The 20819-nt window shown below is 38.1% G+C and overlaps 1 long non-coding RNA gene across 1 annotated transcript in view; it reads left to right on the forward strand.

Moving 5' to 3' along the window:
- LOC106728943 overlaps positions 1–20819 on the forward strand; it is a 345556-nt gene that overhangs the window by 183838 nt on the left and 140899 nt on the right. The window contains exon 8 of the long non-coding RNA XR_001365214.2: positions 17618–17828. This is a non-coding gene — a long non-coding RNA (uncharacterized LOC106728943). The remainder of the gene's footprint in view (positions 1–17617; positions 17829–20819) is intronic.

The following is a 20819-nucleotide window of genomic DNA, read 5'->3' on the forward strand; positions in this document are numbered from 1 at the left end:
GCTGACAGAGAGAGGGAACAGCAGCCACTGCCCAAACTCTGCCCAAACCCATCTCCTCTGTCTCCACTACAGGATGAAAGGCTTGTTCTGCAGGGGGGAGAGCCGTGAAAACTGTCACTTTAGGGTACTGATGGAAATCCACTGCATCTAGAAAAAGGGCACGGGAAAAAAAGAAGCAGCATTCTCCCTGTGGGAGCAATACCCATATGCATTTATATTTCTCCTGTGGGAGAAATACCTGCGAGGTTCTGCTCTGCAGCTGGATAGGCAGAGTACTTATGAAGGCCATCGCCCAGACCCAGGGACAGAGCCCTGCCTGAGACCAAAGCTTAATCAGAACACGAGGAAATGCTCCTCCCTCCCCACACCAGGCTAGCATGTTCTGGGTGATATAGCAGTGGAATACAGCTGGGAGGGCTGGTTAGACAACAGTGCAGAGGGAAGATGAAAACCCAGGGAGGGTATGGACAGCGAAAAAAGAACGTCTGTCAAACCAGCCTATACTGTAAACACAAGGCATCACTTAAAGGAACCTTAAAGCTGCAGTACACTCAGAGTGACCAGAAGAACAACAAACTCCTAACTCAGCTCCTCAACAGATTAACAGAAACCCCGTGCTTGAGGTCTAGCTGAAGAAAATAGATGCTCATCTCTGACTATGGAAAATATTTACCCCAGGATCTTTAGCCCTCCACAAGATGTCTGGCTTTCTACAAAAACAACAAAAAACTCTAAGGCACACACACATACACACACACACTCACAGAGGAGGCAAAACAATTATCAGGATCAGAGTGGCTGTGACACAAATGTTGGAACTATCAAACTGAGAATTTGGGGTAATTTTGATTAATATGTTATTGGCTCTAATAGAATAAAGTAGATGACACGCAATATCAGATGAGTAATTCAGCAGAGAGATGGAAACTATAAGAGAGAATCAAATGAAAATGCTAGAAGAAAACAATCAGCAATAGATATAAAGGCCTACAACAGGCTCACCAGTAGACTTGATACAGCCAAGGAAAGAATTTGCGAACTTGATGACAAGTGAGTGGAAATTAAACAGACTGAAAAACAAGAAATAAAAAAGAGTGAATAGAAAAAGAATAGAGCGCCCAATAAATAGTGTAGGCAATTTCAAACAGTGTAACACTTACACATGGAGAAGAGAGAGAAGATGGAGCAGAAGAAATATTTTTAAAAATAATTGCAGAGAATTTTACAAAGTTAATAACATACATGAAACCACAGACCCAAGAAGCTCACAGAACACTGCGCAGGATAAATATCAGAACACACACACAAATACCTAGGCATATGGTATTCAAACTTCTGAAAATGAGAGAGAACCACACCTTGAAGTTAGCCAGAAGGGGGAATAAAATTCTCTATACAGAGAAACAACCATGAGAATTAAAACAGACTTGTCATCAGAAACTATTCAAGTGGAAAGAAAATGTAGTGACATATTTAAAGTACTGGCAAAAATGTCAACCCAGAATTCTATATCTAATAAAAAAAAAAAAACTGAAGGAGACACACACAAAGCCTTTTAAGACAAACAGAACCTGAGAGAATTCATTGCCAAACATACTCTTATAAGGAAATGCTAAAGGATGTTCTCCAGGCGGAAGAAGTATGAGATCAGTCAGAAACTTGGATCTACACCAAAAAAAGAATAAAGAGAATAGGAACCCAAAAGAATGAAAATGAGATAAAATCTATTTGTTATTTGTAAATATGCTAAAAAGATAGCTGACTGATTCCATGTATGGCATATGGAAAAATAAAGCATATGTCAGTAATAGCACAAAAGAGAGGTGGGAAGAATTGAGAACCTACTATTGTAAAGGGCTTCCATCACCTGGAAAGTAGGTAGACTCAGATTAACTTGAAATATATATTGTAAATCCCAGGGTAATCCCTAAAAACATTTTTAAAAGAGGCGTAATTAAGAAGTCAATAGAGAGAAAATGTGATCATAGAAATACTTGATCAAAGAAAACGCAGAAAGGAAAAAAAAAGAAATTAAGTACAAATAGGACAAAAAGAAATAGTTAGCAGGAGATTAGTTTTTAATCCAATATCAATAACCACATTGACTGTGAATGGTCTAAATATACTGGTTTAAAGATAAAGATTGTCAAATTGAATAAAAAACAAGACCTAAATATGTGCTGCCAACAAAAAAAAATTCATTTTATGTCTTTAAATATTTAAAGCGTACTCATACAAAATATGCTAAGTATGTATTTAAATAAAAACTGAAGTTGTTAATAAAGTGAATCATTAGCTTCTGTAGAAAACTTACGCTGTGCTATATACATATGCATTTTCCATGCATTTCTGCATATTACATCATCCCAGTGTACTCTGAGGCACTTCTTATCCCTCACTTTAGAAATGAGAAAACTGTGACTTAGAAAGTTAATATGTCCAATGTTTCTTACCTAATAAATGGCAGGTGGGATTAAAACCTAGGCCGTCTGATTAGAAACCCTACACGGTGATCCACTGTTTGAAACTGCCACTACCGATAGCTTTTAGCTATGAGTTTAGTAATGCCTCTGAGTCTATTGGTTAAGAATGATTTCACAGTACTGTCTGATTCTTCTGAATGCATGCCTGGAATAATTATGAAAACAGGTTTGTTGTTTATGGGGGAGAGAGCATGACCTCCATTTGAAATAGTTCCAGTCTCACATGCCAGTATTTCCTAGGTCTGTAAGAGTGTATTATAACTTTTTAACTATCCAACTTTATTTTGCCCCTGTGATCTTGCAATTCTCATGCTTTCAAATTTTCTAAACACTAATTCATACAGTACTCTTTATCTTCCTCTTTTCTTAATAGTCTTCTGTTCTGAAAACAAATATTGGTTAGAGCTCCACATACTTTGGCAATTCCAAGTTTCTATAAATTTAGTATAGGTATCGAGTTTTTAAAACACCTTATCTACTGTTTGTATACATTTTTGAATCCATTAAGCTATATAAAAATATTATGTAAAGATAAAGCCAGGAACTGGAAGTAATTTTCTGGAAAGCTTTGAATACTACCAACATATGTTTATGTTTAAAAAAATAGATTAATAGGATGTTTTCATTTAAATGCTAAAGTTGTAAACTTTATATTTTAGAGTTTCATATTAAGTATGATTGCCTAAACAGCCAGCACAGAATCAAATCCTGTATGCCTTACTTGATAGTCTCATGGGTGTATGTGGAATGGAAAACTGTAAATTCATTTTAGCTACAGATGGTTGTTGTAAAGAATACTAAAAATGACCATAAAGCAATTGGCTAATAAACACACCAAAAACAATAAAGTGTATCTAGAACAAACTAGCTTTGATAGCACATACCATCCATTATAAGCACCAGTATCAGTTTCAGCAATAAATAAAAGGTTATGAACGAGAGCAGCTGTTAAATTTTACTCAGAGATGCTAGACACTAACTGGGAGGGAGAGAAGAAAACTTGGAGAAAAAATGTGTCATCCAGCCGATAGTGGGGCTTGTCTTATGTTGTAGACTGGGTACTGCTTCCAGTATCTCTATGCCTGAAGTCAGTCTTCCAGGTTTTCTGATTGATTTCAGTGTCCAAGGGGAAGATACATACTTGGCTATGCTCTTTGGCGCCTAAGCTACCATCATGCTCCATTTCATCTAGCAGAGAGAATAACAAATTAGAGCCAAAGAGCAATAGACATCAACCCAGTTTCTCTGTAGCTCAGAAGTATAACTGATGAGCTGTTTCCTCTGACTGTCCCACAACATAAACAAATGCCACATGTCTGCTTGACTTTGCTTTCAACCTAGTATATGTGATTCCCACCAGAAACATTTTCTTCTGTGAGTAGTTGAATAAAATCCCTTTACATATGTTTGAACATAATGTTGTGATAATATCTTATTTTTATTAGTGCTTATTATCTGGCAGGCACTGTAAACCCATTATAGAGATATCACCTCATATTTACAACAATTTTCTGAAATAGTTTTTGTGTTATGACTGTTTTATGGGTGAGGATAATAAGAATTAGAAAAGTTAACTATCTCCTCCAAGAGTACCCAGTTAGTATGGGGTAAGCTTGGTCTGAAATCCTGGTGCCCACGTGACATTTGAACTGAGATCTGGAACCCACAATCCAATAGGAACCAACACACCAATGAGGAGTAGTTTAAAGAGGACCACACAAGATGTGTAGCCAGTAAGTCTTTTTGTGCGACTGAAACCTAGGGTATGAGTGAGAAAAGGACAACTTCGGGAGAGACAGGCTGTCCAGGCTTGTCAAGACAGGCTTATCAAGACAGGCTTGTCAGGCAAGTCATGGCCATAGAAAGTCACAGGGTTTTTGAGAATTTGACCATGACAGGCTGCTTGAAAATGTTTAAAGAGAGATATGGTGTGATCGGAGTCCCATTTACCATGGTAAGACAATTAGTAACTTCTTCCGTAGTTCAGATGAGGTATTACAGGTATGTCAAACCTAAAGCAATGTGAGTGAAGAGAAAAGTTAGAATTGACAGCACTTAGGCTTGAAATGGGTCTTGAAGGCAAGAGGAATAAATTCAAGATACTGGCTTTAGTGGCTGGGTAGAAAGCAGTGCTATTAAATACGATGAAGAATCAATGGAGGAGGAAAGACTGTGCATATAAAGGGTGCATGCTGGTTGTATCCTGGTGACTATGTCTAGTCGACATTTAATAATATTGAATAATAGTTCAGTTCACTGGAGAGAATGAGAAGAGGATGAAAGACACAGTAATGAGGAAGCACCGGTATATAAGAGTGATCAGAATATGGAGTGTTGGTGAATGAAACTCCGCCTTGGTCACCCCTTGTGGTAGACAAGCTGCAGAGACGGCCTCCAGCAGTTCCTTTGCCCGGAGCAGCACAGCTCACCACACACCACCCATTAAGAGATGCAGTCTCTTTCCCTTGCTTTGCATCTGGGCTGGCCTTGGACTAACTTTGCCAGGAATTCTGTCTCCACTCATGTCTAATTTTGGTCCAATTTTGAAAAAGCAGCCTTTTACTCACATTTCATTCCATTGGAAATTTTAGCTCCTAGAAGTCCGTGGCTTTGTTGGGACTGGGGAAATGTATTTTACAGCTCTCCTGTGGTGCCGGTTTAGGTTTTTTCTTTGTAGGTAGGCTATTTCCAGTGCACCCTGGTTGGGAACGGCTGAAGGTTTGTGTTCAGGGGCCAGTCCAAAGCCATGCAAACTTTAGAGGCCTTTTTCCATAAATAATGTTTTCAGATACTGTTTCCGCATGTCAGGAGTTGAATTCTAGGGTCGAAAGTTCAAAGACCCTACATCACCTACATGCACATACATACTGTTTGAGCTTTTTGTTTGGGAAAATGATTTTAACCTGTATTGGTTATGAATAATTTCCAGATTAGAACAGGCTATGGGAGCAGTGGTTGGACTCAATATCCGTTGAAATAAATAGGTTTCTTGAAGAGAGAAAAATAAACCACTGAAGCTATTTGCATATTTCAATTTATGTATGAAAGTGAGAAAGGCAGTACTTAATTTCTTAATGGAAACCAGTTTCCAGCCTGAAGAGATCTGTGGAATAGACCTGACACCACCAGAACAAAGACAGTCTTCATGGGAGCAGGTATAGAGGAGCCGGTCTACCTGAGGAAACAATCTGGTAATTAGCTCAGCTACTTAAACAAAATGACACACTTGCCTTTAGAGTAAAATTTAGATTTCTTTCTGATTCTCTATGATTTTTGGTCCTGCTTTTCCCATTTATTTCAGATAATTAAAATTTTACTATAATTCCACTTAATAAAAGATGTTTAACATGTTACATTTTTAGTTCCAAAAACTTGTAGCAAGACTTGGTTTTTTCACATTTTTCCCCCAGTCATGTCTGGCTTATCTTCTGATTCAGGAAAACAAATGCCATCTCTTAGCAGGGACACAGCAAAAATAGAATGATTGATATTACTTGGCACCTACTGTGCTGAATGCCTGAAGTGGAAGGCTGTGGATCAAAGGCAGACCCAGGAGGGCTGGTAATTTGTATACTGAGTTCATAACCAGACAGCCATTGTTCTGATGCAAACATATAGGCTGTGTGTGTACTGAGACTGCAATGCAGGAGACACAATCAGGGCGAGGATTAAACAACGTCGTATTCTTTCTTCCATTCTGACTGTTGGATGTCACAGAGCCTCCATCACAAAAGGACATCTAAGCATGGACTTCAATCATGGGCACTCTGGTCTTCACGTCTGGTTCTGCAGATAAACTTAGGAGTTATAGATAACAGACAGATGCATAGTGTTTCAATGATATGGGAACATATATGTCTCATATACATTTATGCACAGGAATATATTCAAATCGAGAGGGAGAGAATAGAGGATGGGTGTTTCTCTTGCCAATTTCAGCAGAAGTGGCATTTTCTTTCAAAGTACCTAAGTCATTTCAACTAGCATTCCCTAGGTCAATATATGCTAAGAGTAGACAACTGCAACTAATTTCTAGTAAACTCACTAGAAAAACCTCACAGAAAATAGATACGAAATAAAAGGGACAAAATGAGCTGGTTTGGGGCAGTGGTCCTGACAATTCATACTTGATCTTAAATGGTTTTGATTGATTTATAAAAGAACATCAATTCATATCTCAAGGCATTTGCTATCAACATTATAGACCACTGCATTATACTTTAAAACAAGTTCAGGTGCTAGGGGTGGGGAGGGCAGGTCCATGGTGTGCTTGGGGAGGAACGTGCATGTGTGTGTGTGTGCATGCATTATGTGTGTATGGAAGAGAGAGGTTCTTTGGTGTTTTCGAGCATACATTTATTGAGGTAAAGGAAGCTTGGTTGAAGCATTAATAACTTTCAGGACTTTGTGGAACATTTGCCCTGAAGGACAAAGGTATATTTGAAGATGAATACTTATGTTAAGCAGTGGCAGAAGAAAAGAGAAATAATCCAAGAATGTCTGTCTGCCCATAAATTCAACAGAGGGAGGCAGATGATCAATTATTTTCTGATGCCGGTCGAACAGGAAAAAATATTCTGGAAGCAAAGAGATTGCATAAAAATATATTTGAAGAACATCTCTAGCCATTTTTCCTAAGCGAGTAATGAGAGCAATACTCACGGTTTATCAGATCTTTTATCATCAGAGGTAATTTTCTTCGAATATCCTTTAGCATTACTGATATATATATATATACAATTTTCAACAGTAAACTCCAGCTCTCCTGCCTGTCCTCATTTCCCTTCCCCCCAACACACACAAACAGAGCCCTGGAAGGCCCCCTTGGTTTACACAGGGTTTCCTACTGAGGAGCTTGGGGGTAATGGAATTATTGTCCCATGTAAGGACCTAATAACACAAAGCTCTGTCTGATTTTAACCTTTATGGCCAATTATACAAGGGTAAATTTTTTCTTGCTTTAACTCGTTTTCCAAATCTTTGAACCTGAAAGGTCTCAGAAATTATCTACTCCACGCTTCTCCTGACAAACTTTACAAAAAAAAAAAAAAACTGAGCCTCCAAATAGTTAAGTGATTTGCCTAATAAAACCAGAAAGACAAACCTAACAATGACTCTATCAGGATTAAACCCCTTTCATAGCTCATTACCCTCTACAAATAAAGAGTAACCTCTTAGATAGGATTTTTCCCATATTTTCAGTGTCATCTCCCACCCCACTTCTCTTCCACGATTTTATGAAGCAACTCAGAACTGCTGAGGGTTCCCCTCAGGACAAACTGATGATGGCCTCCATGCCTAGTTCATGACACCCCCTTTTCCTGGAGCACACTGTCCACCCCCAGCTCTTCTGTCTAACTCTTTAGAAGCAGTGTTCACAACTCAGGAGACAACATCGTGCCTTCAGAGACATACCTCTGATGCCCTATTTGGCTTGGGGGCCTCTCTGTGACCTCATAAGACTGAAGATCTTGACCACAGACCTTAGGCCATTGCGATTATCTGTTGATGGGGTCCTCTCCCATTTCTCTCTAAGCACTTTGATGACAGAGATTGTGTATTTTCATCTTTGCACTCCCAGCAAGCATCTGGAACAAAAGAGTTTCTCAACAAATTTATGGAGCTTCTATTTTTATTGCTAAAATCCTCATCTTCTCCATTCCCATTTATATGGTAAGCATGAGTTTATTAGATTTATAGGGCAATTGAAGTTCAATAAATATATATCACTTATATGAGACTGAAATACTGACAGCATTTTCACATACATCCTTTTAAGCAGATATTCTTGGAGGCAGATTATTCATCTGTATAAGAGTGTCCAGATTTGTAAAAATAGAGAAAAGTTTAGGTGCTCTAGAGATTTAGACTAGGGAAGAAAAGGTCAAGGGAATCAATGTTTTATGTTTTAAAATATCTGAGGTAGTTTATATAAAAATATGACTTATATTGTATGGTAAATGCTTGAGTTCAAAAAAAAAAAAAGTTTCTCAAAATAGGAGAGAAGCTGATGGTCACCAGTTAAGATTAGTTTTTAGAGACTTCCGTAAATATGGGCATTAATGTTCTCTGAAATACTAAAAACTAATGAAAGAATAAAGGATTCAGCTTTATCATTTGTAGAAATTTAAATTTTTTTCAATGAAATGTTAAATGATTTTAACTTTAAAAAAAAAAAAGCCTTGTCTGTTTTCTATATAAGTCTTAAAAGAAAGACTTTAGTATAATAAAACCTCAACTATTTCACTGGAATTTATAGGGGGAAAAAAGCATACATTGAGGACTGATCATATTTAACCACAACCAACAATACTAAAATCATTACTTGCATTGATAAGTGAATCATGGATTTTATTACTAAAAGACAGATAAAGTTCCAAGGGGGGAAAAAGTAGAAATTAGAAAAAGGAGTACTGTTTGTTCTCTGAGAACATATATCATTCTGAACTTGCCTTCTGGCTTCTTAGCAACCTCCAATTTCAAATTCCATCAATAGGCGTAACCTACATAACATAAAACTCAGATGGCAGGGTATGTGTCTTTCTGTTTGCTTTGGCATACCTCTCATCTCTCTTAACAAGACTTGGGTAACAGATGAAAATCAATAAAATTACAGTTGGTTACGAAAGACGGCAGTCCTAGCTCGCTCAGGGTTTGCATTTCACCTCTTTGGGAGCACAAATTCCACAGATTTTATGCTTCTCGGGGTGGGCCAGCGCAGGTACTCGGACAAATGAAAGAGGAGGATTTACACATTGTTCCCGGTAGTTTCTCCAGGTGTTATTTTCTTTAAAAAAAAAAAAAAAAAAAACCATAGCTGCTTTAGATTTTCTAGGGAAATCCAAGCATTCTCAGGGCAGTGTCTTAGCTGATCCCTCTGATACCCTTCCATCACTTGGTTTCAGTGCCTTCACAAATTGCTCTTTTAGGTTGTTTTCCAAACATCAGTATTTAAACCAGTGGTTTATACACATGCCCATGGTTATACACAGATTTATTTGGGATTCTGTAAGGAGTAATTATACCTAAATCCCTTTTCTTTAAGCTCAATAAGGCATATCAAAATACAAGTGAGAGTGATACTATATAGATAGCCTTGAACCTGTTCTGGTGTTTGTTCTGTAAATCATCCTCAAATGTCTACAATTTAACTATTATTGCTAAGAAATTGCAACATACCCGACATCTGATTGCATCACCCAGATGTCCTCGCTGAGAGGATAAAGCACTCTCTTGAAGCTGAAATAGAGTTTGACCTGCCCATCTGTGATTTTCCAATTTGAAAAAATATACACACTGAGCTTTTAAATATTTCTCATCATCATTTAACCTGCTTTCCTCTTTAGAAGTGTGTGTTATTTTAATGAATTCTTTCACTCATTCTGTTGAGACACTGAAGCTAATGTGTCCATCTGAATGCAGTGACATTCATTTCTATACTCATGGAATATGTTTGTCATTTTTTGAACCTAAATGTAAATCTCATAGCCTATAACATGAAGCCTACAGCATCACAATAACATATTTAGCTTTGTAGCACCAGCACTGATTTACTGCCTAGCACACTGGGGCTAAATTAATTCAGAAGAGTTCTTAAGATACTAGTGAGACAGACTATCCGAGCTATCCCATTTTAAAAGCAGAGTCTTTATGCTCTTGAACAAGATGGGCAGTTGTTAGCTTATGACTTGATGTGCGCAGGGACTTTTCTTTAAGGGTGTGAAGAAAGGGAAAGGAATTTTTGTATTGGTGTCAGGAGAAAGATTGGGAAAATCAAAGCAGTAGAGAGGGATAACATGGCATCTCTTGAAACCAGCTTGAAATAGAGTCTTGATTATCAACAGAAAGAGCCAGAGCCTTAAGCTGAAGAAAATGTTTTCACAAAGGACTCTGTGAGATTCTAAGCACAAGCAGCGGAGCTTTGGAGAATAAGTGAAAAAGTGCAGCTTAACACTGGGAACAGAAGGGGTGTTCTCCGCACTTACACCTGGACAGCATTTCGTCAGTGCCCTGAGGTCTTGAGGTTTTCCTGCATCTCAGAGTCTCTTTCTTTTAATAGTTGAGTTCAACTTTTTTTTGCATTTAAGGACATGATAGATGTGTTTATTTTTAGTTTTTATATGATTTGTTGTTATTGCTTTCTAAATTATCTATTTTTTCCCTGTCGTCTGTCTCTGTTTGGTTTTGGGTATGTTTCCCAACCAACGGCTTGGAGGGCTTTGGGGGGTACATGCTCCACTTTTAGATCCCAAAGAGTTGATGTTTATACATTTTAACAATAATCTTAATGCTTCTCTCTCTCTCCACCCCCCCTTTTTTTTTTTTTTTGGTTTTACAGAGTGCATATTGACTTTTCCCTTTAAACAATGAATAAACTAGAAGCCATATTTTCTTCCCTTTTTCTCTTCCACTTTATCTCTTGATTTTGTTCTGTTTTTAATTTAAATTTTTCTTACAGATCTTTTTACATATTGAAATAATGTATTTAAACGTCTGTTTCATTTTTTATTGAAGTATAGTCGATTTATAATGTTGTATACAACATAGTGATTCAGTTGTACATATATGTATATGTGTTCCTTTTCATATTCTCTTTCATTATATGCTATTGCACAGTATTGAAATATAAACATCTGGTTTGTCTGCTTTAAGCAGCATCAGTCAACTCCCCAACATGAAATGTTAGATGGACCCACTACTCCTTTATTATAATGACAAGGTCTGGGGCATGAGGCCAATCTACGGAAGCATACCTCAGCTCTGGTCCATCCAAGGAGGATATTGTGGGAAAGGCCTGGGTATAAATAATCAGTCTATTCAAATCCATCATTAACAACAAGAAAATATAGAGATTGTGGTTTTAGATCAGAATTTAAAGCTTTGAAAATGTAGAAGTAGTAATATATTAACAAACTCTTGAAGGTGGAAAAAATGTAACTAGACTAAATTTCTAATCTTTCAAAGACAAATTATGATGATGGGTCAAGACTAGCCATAATTAACCTCTGAAGTTCATGATGACCTCATATTTACACAAACCCAGGATCTGTTGGCAAAGAATAAAGCCAGGGGCAGAGGTATGCAGAAAGAGGGAGCAGGTGTAAAGGAGTGGACAGCCAACTATGGCCACCATAGCTGAGACTTTGCCAGAACTCTGCAGCGTGTGTATCTGCCCTTGGGACTGTCCTGTTGGATTTGGCAGCTAGTCTTATAATTTTGTGGTATGTAGTGGTAGCCATTTCCCAGCTTCATCAAAGATAGACTCCCTCCCCTCCACCCTCACTTTGTCCTCTTTCTTCATTTTGGTGAGTTTTGGAGACAATAGTGACAAGAAACAACTTCATTCTTCTCTCTATCAAACTAGAGATCAATAAAATAGATATTGTTGTAGAGATAAATAACTGGAAAAGCAGTAAAAAGTAACTCAAATAATTCACTAGAGAGAAGAACATGAATAAAACTTTTTCTTGGAAAATTAGGAAAGACTCCCCCATTGAGGACTGACCTTTTATCTTATTTAAATCTCATGGAGACAAATATTTCACTACACTAAGGAGAGACAGAAGTGGATCAGATGATTTCATGTACTCTTTCTTCTAATTAAACACAGCACTCAGAAATTTTAAATATTCCCTACACTGCCTTCTTGCAGATTTTTTCCAGAAAGTAGAAATCTTGGTTTAGGTGGTCCTGAGACTCAGACCTGGAATAGCTTGTTTGATGATGGCAGGGAACAAAGATGGATGTGGTCCACAACCCATAGCTGGTGTGCTGTAGGGACACTCAATTGAGTGTTTATAGCAAAAGGGGGATACATCTTTATCCTTTTTATAGCCTTTTCTGGAGCAGAGATTGAAAGATGATGATGAAGTCTTCTCACAAACTTGTTACCTAATCCCATTAAACCTCACCCAGGGGAAATCCCATTAGACCTTAAACAAAGGAACAAATCCCTCCCTAAACAGATTAGAGAACATATATCAAGCAAGATGGCTTTCCGAACAAAGGAGCTCCAAGCAGGGTTATTTCTTTTCCTTCAATGCAAACAAAGCAGGTATTTTAAAGTGCAGAATGCAGTGATCCTTGGCCAGCTTGCTTCAGAGCGATGGCTACAGTCTCGGACCACTGCTTTTTCTGTAATAGGGACTAAAGCCATGTATAAAGAAGTATTTCCTGATATCTTCTCACACAGAAACACATTGAGAGGACACTAAGATACAATAACAGTGAAGATTGGGGTCTGGGAATGGGGGCCAGAACCCATCATAATCTGCACATTTGTGTTACTGTAACTTTATCGGTACTCTCCATTTTAGGAGGCTGAGGGATGTTTATGTTAATATATATGTATACATAACTCAGCAAAACAAAGGCCATAGCCCTTCAGGTAGATTTGTCTCTCAATACTTCTCAGACCTCTGCCAGGAGGAATCGGTGTGATTGTGTATGAAACCTATTCTTGAGATGGAGGCAGCAGCTGTGGTGGGAAAAAATGATTCTAAGAATTCTTCAGGTGGTCCTTAGACTCCTCAGACTAAAACACTCCATGACGGCACAGCCAGGAGAGGCGCGGAAGGATCGGGCATCTGATTCCTAGAGTGTAGGTGAATCCATTGATTAATTTGATCAAAAAGTAGAATCAGAAGGAATCTCAGAACTGCTTTGATACTATGATTGTGGTCCCAGCGTAAGACATAAAAGCTAGCCAAATGGGAAATCTGAGGAAATACAGAACAACTCCTCTCTGTGGCAAATGCTTCAAGAATCAGATATATTAGCTGATTAAACTATCCGATGGTTCCACCGGTCTGTAAATGGTCTGTGGCTTGTCACTTTTCCAGGATCTGAATTTAGTACTTAACGTTCATGGAAACGTATTAAATTTTCTTTCATCCCTTTGTGACTATTCAGGAGGCACTTTTGATCTTGGGATTTCTTTTCTGTGTCCACTGATTGCCATCTTATGTTTCGACAGGAGAAAAATATGGCTTTTTGAATGTTTTAAGAGCACTTTCTACATTAGATAAGGCCTTAAAGAGGAAATAGGGCACATTAACTACTGTGATCTACTTATGTTGAGCCTCCTCCATCATACCAGTCCCTGAAGTCTAATCAGCAGAAAGTACCTGATTTTGACATCTGGCAACATCTTTTTTACAGCTTCTTTGAGCAGCTGAGACAATTGCCATTACATTGAGTTAAAACTCATATTCTCTCTAAGAAGAAAAAGAGATGTGCCTTTAAATTTTTGAGTTATCTAGATGATTATCTCATAGTTTCCCTGCAGATCTATACGTACAAACAAAGCTAAAGCAACTGCGTAATAAGTTTAGGGGCTGAAAAAAGCAAAATACATGATTTACCTGTTTCTATGGTGCCAGTCTCTCTGGTACCTGGTTAAAAGGACGCATGCAGGACCCAGCAGGCCTCTTTCCTCTAATTCATGTCAATGGTGCTAATTATGCTGTATGCAATTCAAATCAGACATCTTGTTTGAATCTTGCATTTTAAAACAATGATTTCCTCATACTGTTCTCCTTGGCAAACAGGGACATTATTCTCTCCATGACATGTGATTACTTCTACACCATCTCATTTCTTTTAAATGGTCTATCTCCTTTCTTCTACCCACCAAAATATGTACATACCACATCAGTCTAAAGCAGTCCATAATAGTGATTGGAGACAACATATAATAGTGATAGAAATACCACTCCCTTTAAACAGCAGAACCCACTAAAGGGTTTTCATTTTACCACTGGTTACCTTAATTTTTCTTACAATTAAATCCAAGGCTCATCGTTCACTTTTACTGGGCATATGTTTCTCAGAGCTATTGTTAGTCACATGTGTGAAAGTAAACATTAAGGGATGAAAATTCAATGAGACAACAACTTAACATTAAAAAAAAATTTCAGTAGAGTGGATCTGAAGAAAATGATTGTAATAACAATACTATTGCAATAAAAGATGGATCCATTAATTTGGATCAATTTAATGGACTAGTTTAATTCTAAAACTAGAATCAGAATGAATCCTGACTCTGCTCTCATGACAATAGTCCTGAAATAGGATAAAGTTTAGCACAGAAGGACTTACTAAGCACTGGGCACTGTTCTAAGTAAGAGTTTTATGTATGTTACCTCATTTAATTTTTTTTTTTTTTGTATTCTAATAAAACTTTATTTGTGTTCACTGAAATTTGGATTTTATATAATTCTCACATGTCAGAATATAGTCTTTTGATTTTTTCAGTTTATTTTATTTTATTTTATTTTATTCTATTGTTATTTTTTATTGAAGTGTAGTCGATTTACAGTGTTGGTTTCAGGTGTGCAACAAAGCAATTCCATTATACATTTACATACATACATATATATCTTCAGTTTCTTTTCTGTTACAGCTCATTACAAGAAATTGAATATAACTCCCTGTTCTATCCAGTATTACCTCATTGAATCTTGATATCAATGCCAGGAGGTAGGTTATTAGTCCCGTTTTACCACAGGAAGGAAGCAAGGCTCAGAGAAGTTAAGGGACTTGCCCCAAGTTACACAACTAGTGCTTGTTGGAGCCTGAACCTGGACTGAGGCTGCCCGCCCCCGAGTCTGCGTTTGATACCACTAGCTGGCTGCAATGTGCGGTAATCACTGTGCAGCTAACAGGGAGGAGGGAAAGAAGGTAAAAATGAAAGTCCATGTTGCACAACGGATCCACTACTGAAGAACTTCTCTCCCCATGTTTTCAGTCACTCCTTTCCCCTGTGGCATGGAGTCCAGACCCCACCCATGTTTTCTGCGGCAGATTCTCTCCAACTTGGTCGTCTTCTCATGCTGAATTCTCCACCTCCCAACAATCTTCATGTCAGGGAAACCACACACTCTCAAACAACTGTCTGAAGGACAGAGACAAAGAAGATTCATTGAGGCTTGTCGCAGGAAAATAAATTTTTGGAATTTCAATTTTAGTTTCAGGGAAATTGGAGGCTTGTAATACTTGAAAAAAAAATAGTCACTTTTCAAAAAAAATCATCTGAAAGCAGTGCATCTTAATGAGGCAGAGGAACACCTGGGAAAGTTTTTCAGGTGGGCAACCATGAAATTTGTTACCCTAACTGGTATACTTTTGGGGAGTAAAAGACTCTGCTATTAGCAATTATGCTGGGACAACAGGTGTGAAATGGGACTGGGTGGGGCAAGATAGTTTATCCGATCACCCTACCTTTAGAGATTGAAAAGAGGCACAGAGATGAGTGAAGCAGAGAAAGGTATATGACTTTCACTCTTGATGCTAAGCGTTTTTCAGTTTATATTAAATATGCTTATGTTGGCTTTGGATTTGTTCATTCCCTAGGCTTGGGAACCCCAAGTGTATGTATTATTGTTGCTGTCCTCGCTTCATTGATTGGGAAACTTCTGTCGGACTGGTACTGTGCTGAGGACTTAATTTATATTGTCTCACAGCAATCCTATAAAGAAGGTATTATGAGTGAAATTGTCATTTTGGAAATGAAATTAAAGTGACTTGGTCAAGGCCACACAGCTTAGAAATGACAGAACCAAGTCTTAACAGGTATGAGTGCAAAGCCCATACTCTCAACTGCTATATTCTATGCCTCTCAAATTATTTGACCTTAGAATACTTTTTAACATGTCATATTAATATTCTCCACCAAAAGCTTGTGAGATAAATTTGTCTTAGCTTAGAGTATACTGAAATGACTATCTCATAGATAAATTTATTACTAAAAGAAAAAAATTAAAAATTTGGTTGGTACTATTAAAATATCCAAATATTGAGTGAAATCACAGACACAGTCAAACGAAAGAGCAGTTTCCATGGCATGTGATTACTTGGAGACAGCACACATTGGAGTGGTTGAGGGACTCCCCCAAATGCAGATTTGCCTGACACACAGATCACATGGCATACGGTCATTTCTTAAAGTCAAACTAGTCCAAAATGTTAAGAATTATATAAATGTGCTTATATCATAGTTTATTCTTATGTGGTGTTTCCTATGTACGAGACACTGTTCCAAGCCCTTTACTTACATTAATTCAGTTCACCCTCACAACCTTCCCAAGATGAAAACTACTGCAAGCCTCGTTTTGCAGATGAGGAAACTGATGTACAGAAAGGTTAGGTAACGGCCCACGGCTAACGAGTGAGGGAGCCAGAAGTCATCTGGCTCCCAGTCAGGGCTGGCAACTCCTCGTCACACTCACCTTCCCTGCATTTTTCATGTATGTGTTACTGGTGTGTGCAGAGACAAAAGATAAATATTGAAGATCTTTTAAAATACATCCTTGCTCCACTTCATTTGTTGTCCAGGAAATATGTATGTATATGTTTGTTAAAATCTGTAAAAAGTAAAGGTGTGTTGTTGGGGCAGGCGTGGGACACAAAGGGGAGCAGGGCTTTTCCCAGTGGTAAGTGGGATGAGATCAAGGGTGAGTATCTGATACACACTGTCTATATCTAAAATAGACAAAAAAACAAGGACCTACTCTATGGCACAGGGAACTATATTCAGTTTCCTGTAATGGGCTGTAATGGATAAGAATCTGAAAAAAAAAAAATATATATATATGTATGTATATGTATAACTGAATCAATTTGCTGTGCACCTGAAACTAACATCGTAAATCGACTACACTTCAATAAAAAAAAAATAAGAATTAAAAAAGAAAGAGTGGGTATCTGAGACTAGTATTTAAGCAAAGAGAAGGTAAAATAATTTCAAATGCATAATAAATGAGGACATGCATTCTCTCTGTTCCTGTGTTGCGGAGGTGATATTGCCAAGTGAATTCTGAGACTGAGTCTTTGCTTTGTTTTTCTTATTTATAATTGTATTCCTCCTTGTGTTTCACATGACCACTTTGATTGCCTTGATGCAATAATCCAGATGTTAGCTCCTCCAAATATGGGCTGTGAGTCAGCAGCACTCACATCTCCTGGGCACTTGGGAGAAATGCAGACTCCCGGGCCCCACCCTTCCTACTGATCTGGATTCTGCACACTTAACAGATCCCCAGTGACTGCTAAGGATGTGAAAGTGTGAGAAGCACCGGTCTACAAACCCATGCTGAAATCCTTCACTGATGACAGTCTTCTTTTCACATTTTTAGAGCTAAGCAAATGGAGGAAAGGTCAAAGCCAGTCATCTCTGTGGAGGAAGTGGGGGCAGTGGGAGGCCAGAAGGATGCATGGATGAAGAGAAATAAACAACGCTCTGATTTCTTCCTCTTTTGACTCTTCCACCACTACCTTCCTTTCAACCCCAATCACTGCCCACGCACACAGTCAATTTGCAGAATGAAGACACAGCTACACAGAATGGTGAGTCCATACGGTTTATATACAGGACAGTGTAAGAGGGGAGATTAAATCTCAGAAGAGATTTACAAGGCAGTATTGGTAACATGAAGCTTTTCTTAACCTAATTACCCTATAGCAAGGGATCTGTGGGCTAATTAACTGGGTCTGATGTTCCAAAGGATTCAAAATGGAGAGTAAAGTGATGTGGGACTGAAAGTTACTGTGTGTCTACCATGCACTTTCCATACAAAAACAGATAAATCCTCATAAATAGTTGATGAGGTGCTTGCCTCCTTTAACAGATTAGGAAATTGAAGCACAGAGAGGTAAATAAAGTTGCCTGCAGTCACACAGCAAGTTGAGGCTGATTGAACTCTGTTTCTCTGATTACTAACCAGTGCTGTAACTACCACCTGAAGCTGGAGATGTAAAAGAAAGCAGAAAGCAGGTTTCATAAAACTGCGTACCTTCTGCCTTCTTTCTCTTTCTTTTTTGCTTCAACTTGATGAGAATTGTTTCTAAGGTCCACTTCTGGTGAATTATTTACAGTAGATGGGATCTTCTACTTAAATGGAAATTACAAAAGTTGTATAAAGTGAGGTCCCCGCCACAAGGAAGTTTACAGTTTAACTGAGCCAAGAAATTAACCCACATGTAAAAAACAAAGATGTGTTAGACTGTGTTATGGCTGTTAACACAGAGGAATTCAGAGGAGATCAACTGAGTCACTGTGGTTATCTGAGAAATCTTTGAAATGAGATGGATCTTGGAATAAGATCTAGAAAGATTGCTCTCTCTGATGGGTCATTGAATTCATATGATTCTATACCATTAGTTTAGAGAAGATTAGACTTGTTTCTTTTTATTTGTGCTTCCAGCTAAGAATGCATGTGAACAAGGGTCCCATGGCTAAAATAATAAAAGTAGTAATCTTAATTTTATTTTTAATAAAGATGAGCTGGTAAGGTAATGAATGGACTGTTAGGAAGGTTAACACTTGGAGCAGGTAGAGAGGGAAGAGGGTGCTGAAAAGGTCTAGAGAGGGTGTCATAGGGAAACTTAATTCACTTCAAAATGTTGCCTAGGACTGGCCATGATCAACAGTAATAATGTGGGCCAACTTATCACTAGTATTGAAAAGTCAAAATTACAGACTATTCTAAGTAGAATGTTCAGTAAGAAAATTGTTTGGGCAAGAGTGTTCAGTCCTTGGCTGAATTCCAACTGTGTCCTGCTGACTTGACTTCTGTGGCCATCAAGTCCTTGGTGGTGTTGGCAGCCTCACACTGAGCAAGTTTAAAACATCACCAGAGCGGTTCCCTCTGTAGAGCCCTGAGGACAATTAGCTGGTATCCTTGTCTATAGGTGTCAGATTGCCTGGACTCCTGAAGAATTTTACCTAGAGGAATTCCTACTGTGGCCACACTTAGCCTTGTCTGGGGGCTCTTAGAATTTGGGGCCTTTAAAGCATCACTCCTAAAGCAGAAAAGGAGCATCAATAAGAGATTTAAGAGAATAGCCTACTGAAAGTTACCACTGGAGTTTAAGTGCTGGTCTACCTGTGAATGTGGAGCTCATTACTTAATTTCTCTATTCATGCAACAAATCTTTATCCTTTACCTACTAAGGATAAGATGTGCAAAGAATATCTACCTGATAGGGCTCTTATGACTATTAAGTTGGATAATGTTTGTAAAGTATTCAGCCCAGTGTCTGAAACATAGTAACTGCTGAATAAATGGTAACTATTATGATAACAGAAATAGTCCAAGGAATACTTCCATGTAGTTAAAAAACACAACCCATTTTTAAATTGAAATAATTGTAGAACACCTGCATGCAGAGATGTAGCCTGTACAATTTGGACTTCCAATACACAATTCAGGTCAAATACCCTTTCCCAGACCTGCAAGAGCCAATTAAAATTTTTCTGTGTACTGGAATTTTGCTGAATTCAATATGGTTCCAATAATAATAATAATACCATATTTTTACAAAGCTTTAAAAAACACTTTCACATTCATTAACTCTAAATGAATTATTGCCAGTAAGTTGGAAATCTCCTTGTTTTATAGAGATTTGGGTATGTAAAATTTGTTTTAAATGAATTTGGCCTGGATCAGCAACTGAGGTAAAACAATTAAAATGTCCAATTTGGGGGAATTCTTGGTAGCTTTCCAACATGCCATTAGTTTTCATAATCAAGCTGTTATATGATCTTTTTTTTCATTATGCATGAGCAAATACACTCCACTACACTCAATTTGAAGCAATTATTATCTGTGGCACAATATAATCAGAAAGCTACTGCTATTTGTTGAAGGATTCTTTGTTTGCCAAGATTATTAATAAAGTTATGCCAGGAGCACATACAGTGCCGCTTGGCACTCAGCAGCTGGCTCTGGCAGTGGGAAGATAAATCAGAATTCTTAAGGCTTGTATTTTTCAGTATTCCTGCCAGTGTGTGTGTTGGAGAACATTGCACATTAAACAGCACTAATTGCCTTAATTGGCTGAAGGCTAACAAGCCCACGGTACTGTTGGTGTGCTGTCAAAGCGCTGGGTTTATTGGGAGAACTGAGAGTCTTACATATTCAGTGGTCCAGGTGTAACACACAGAGCAAGACGGTTGGAGTCCATGTGTATTATATGTACATGGACCCCTCATGTGTTATGGAAGTGCAGGGTGTGGAGGGGGTTAGAAGCCCCGTCTGATCAGCCCAAGGTGATAACTCTTCACATAACCATCCAAGTTAAACAACTGCCTTTCGGGGACTCATGAAGGACTGTCAACCCATCTTGACTAACTCCCAGATCAATCTGTGAGAAAAGATGCTCTCACTTGCTTACAGGACAGCTGTATTGGTGATGTGTGGAACCTGGTTTTGCTTTCTGGGGCTAACAATGAATTTAATAACACCTGCACAAGTAAAACCACCACCCTATTTTATCATGACCCAAACACATGATTCTTGACTTTTTCTTCATTACTGTTGAATCTTTTAATTCTGC

The sequence above is a fragment of the Camelus ferus genome, chromosome 5 (genome assembly GCF_009834535.1).
Source record: "Camelus ferus isolate YT-003-E chromosome 5, BCGSAC_Cfer_1.0, whole genome shotgun sequence".
Taxonomy (NCBI): Eukaryota; Metazoa; Chordata; class Mammalia; order Artiodactyla; family Camelidae; genus Camelus; species Camelus ferus.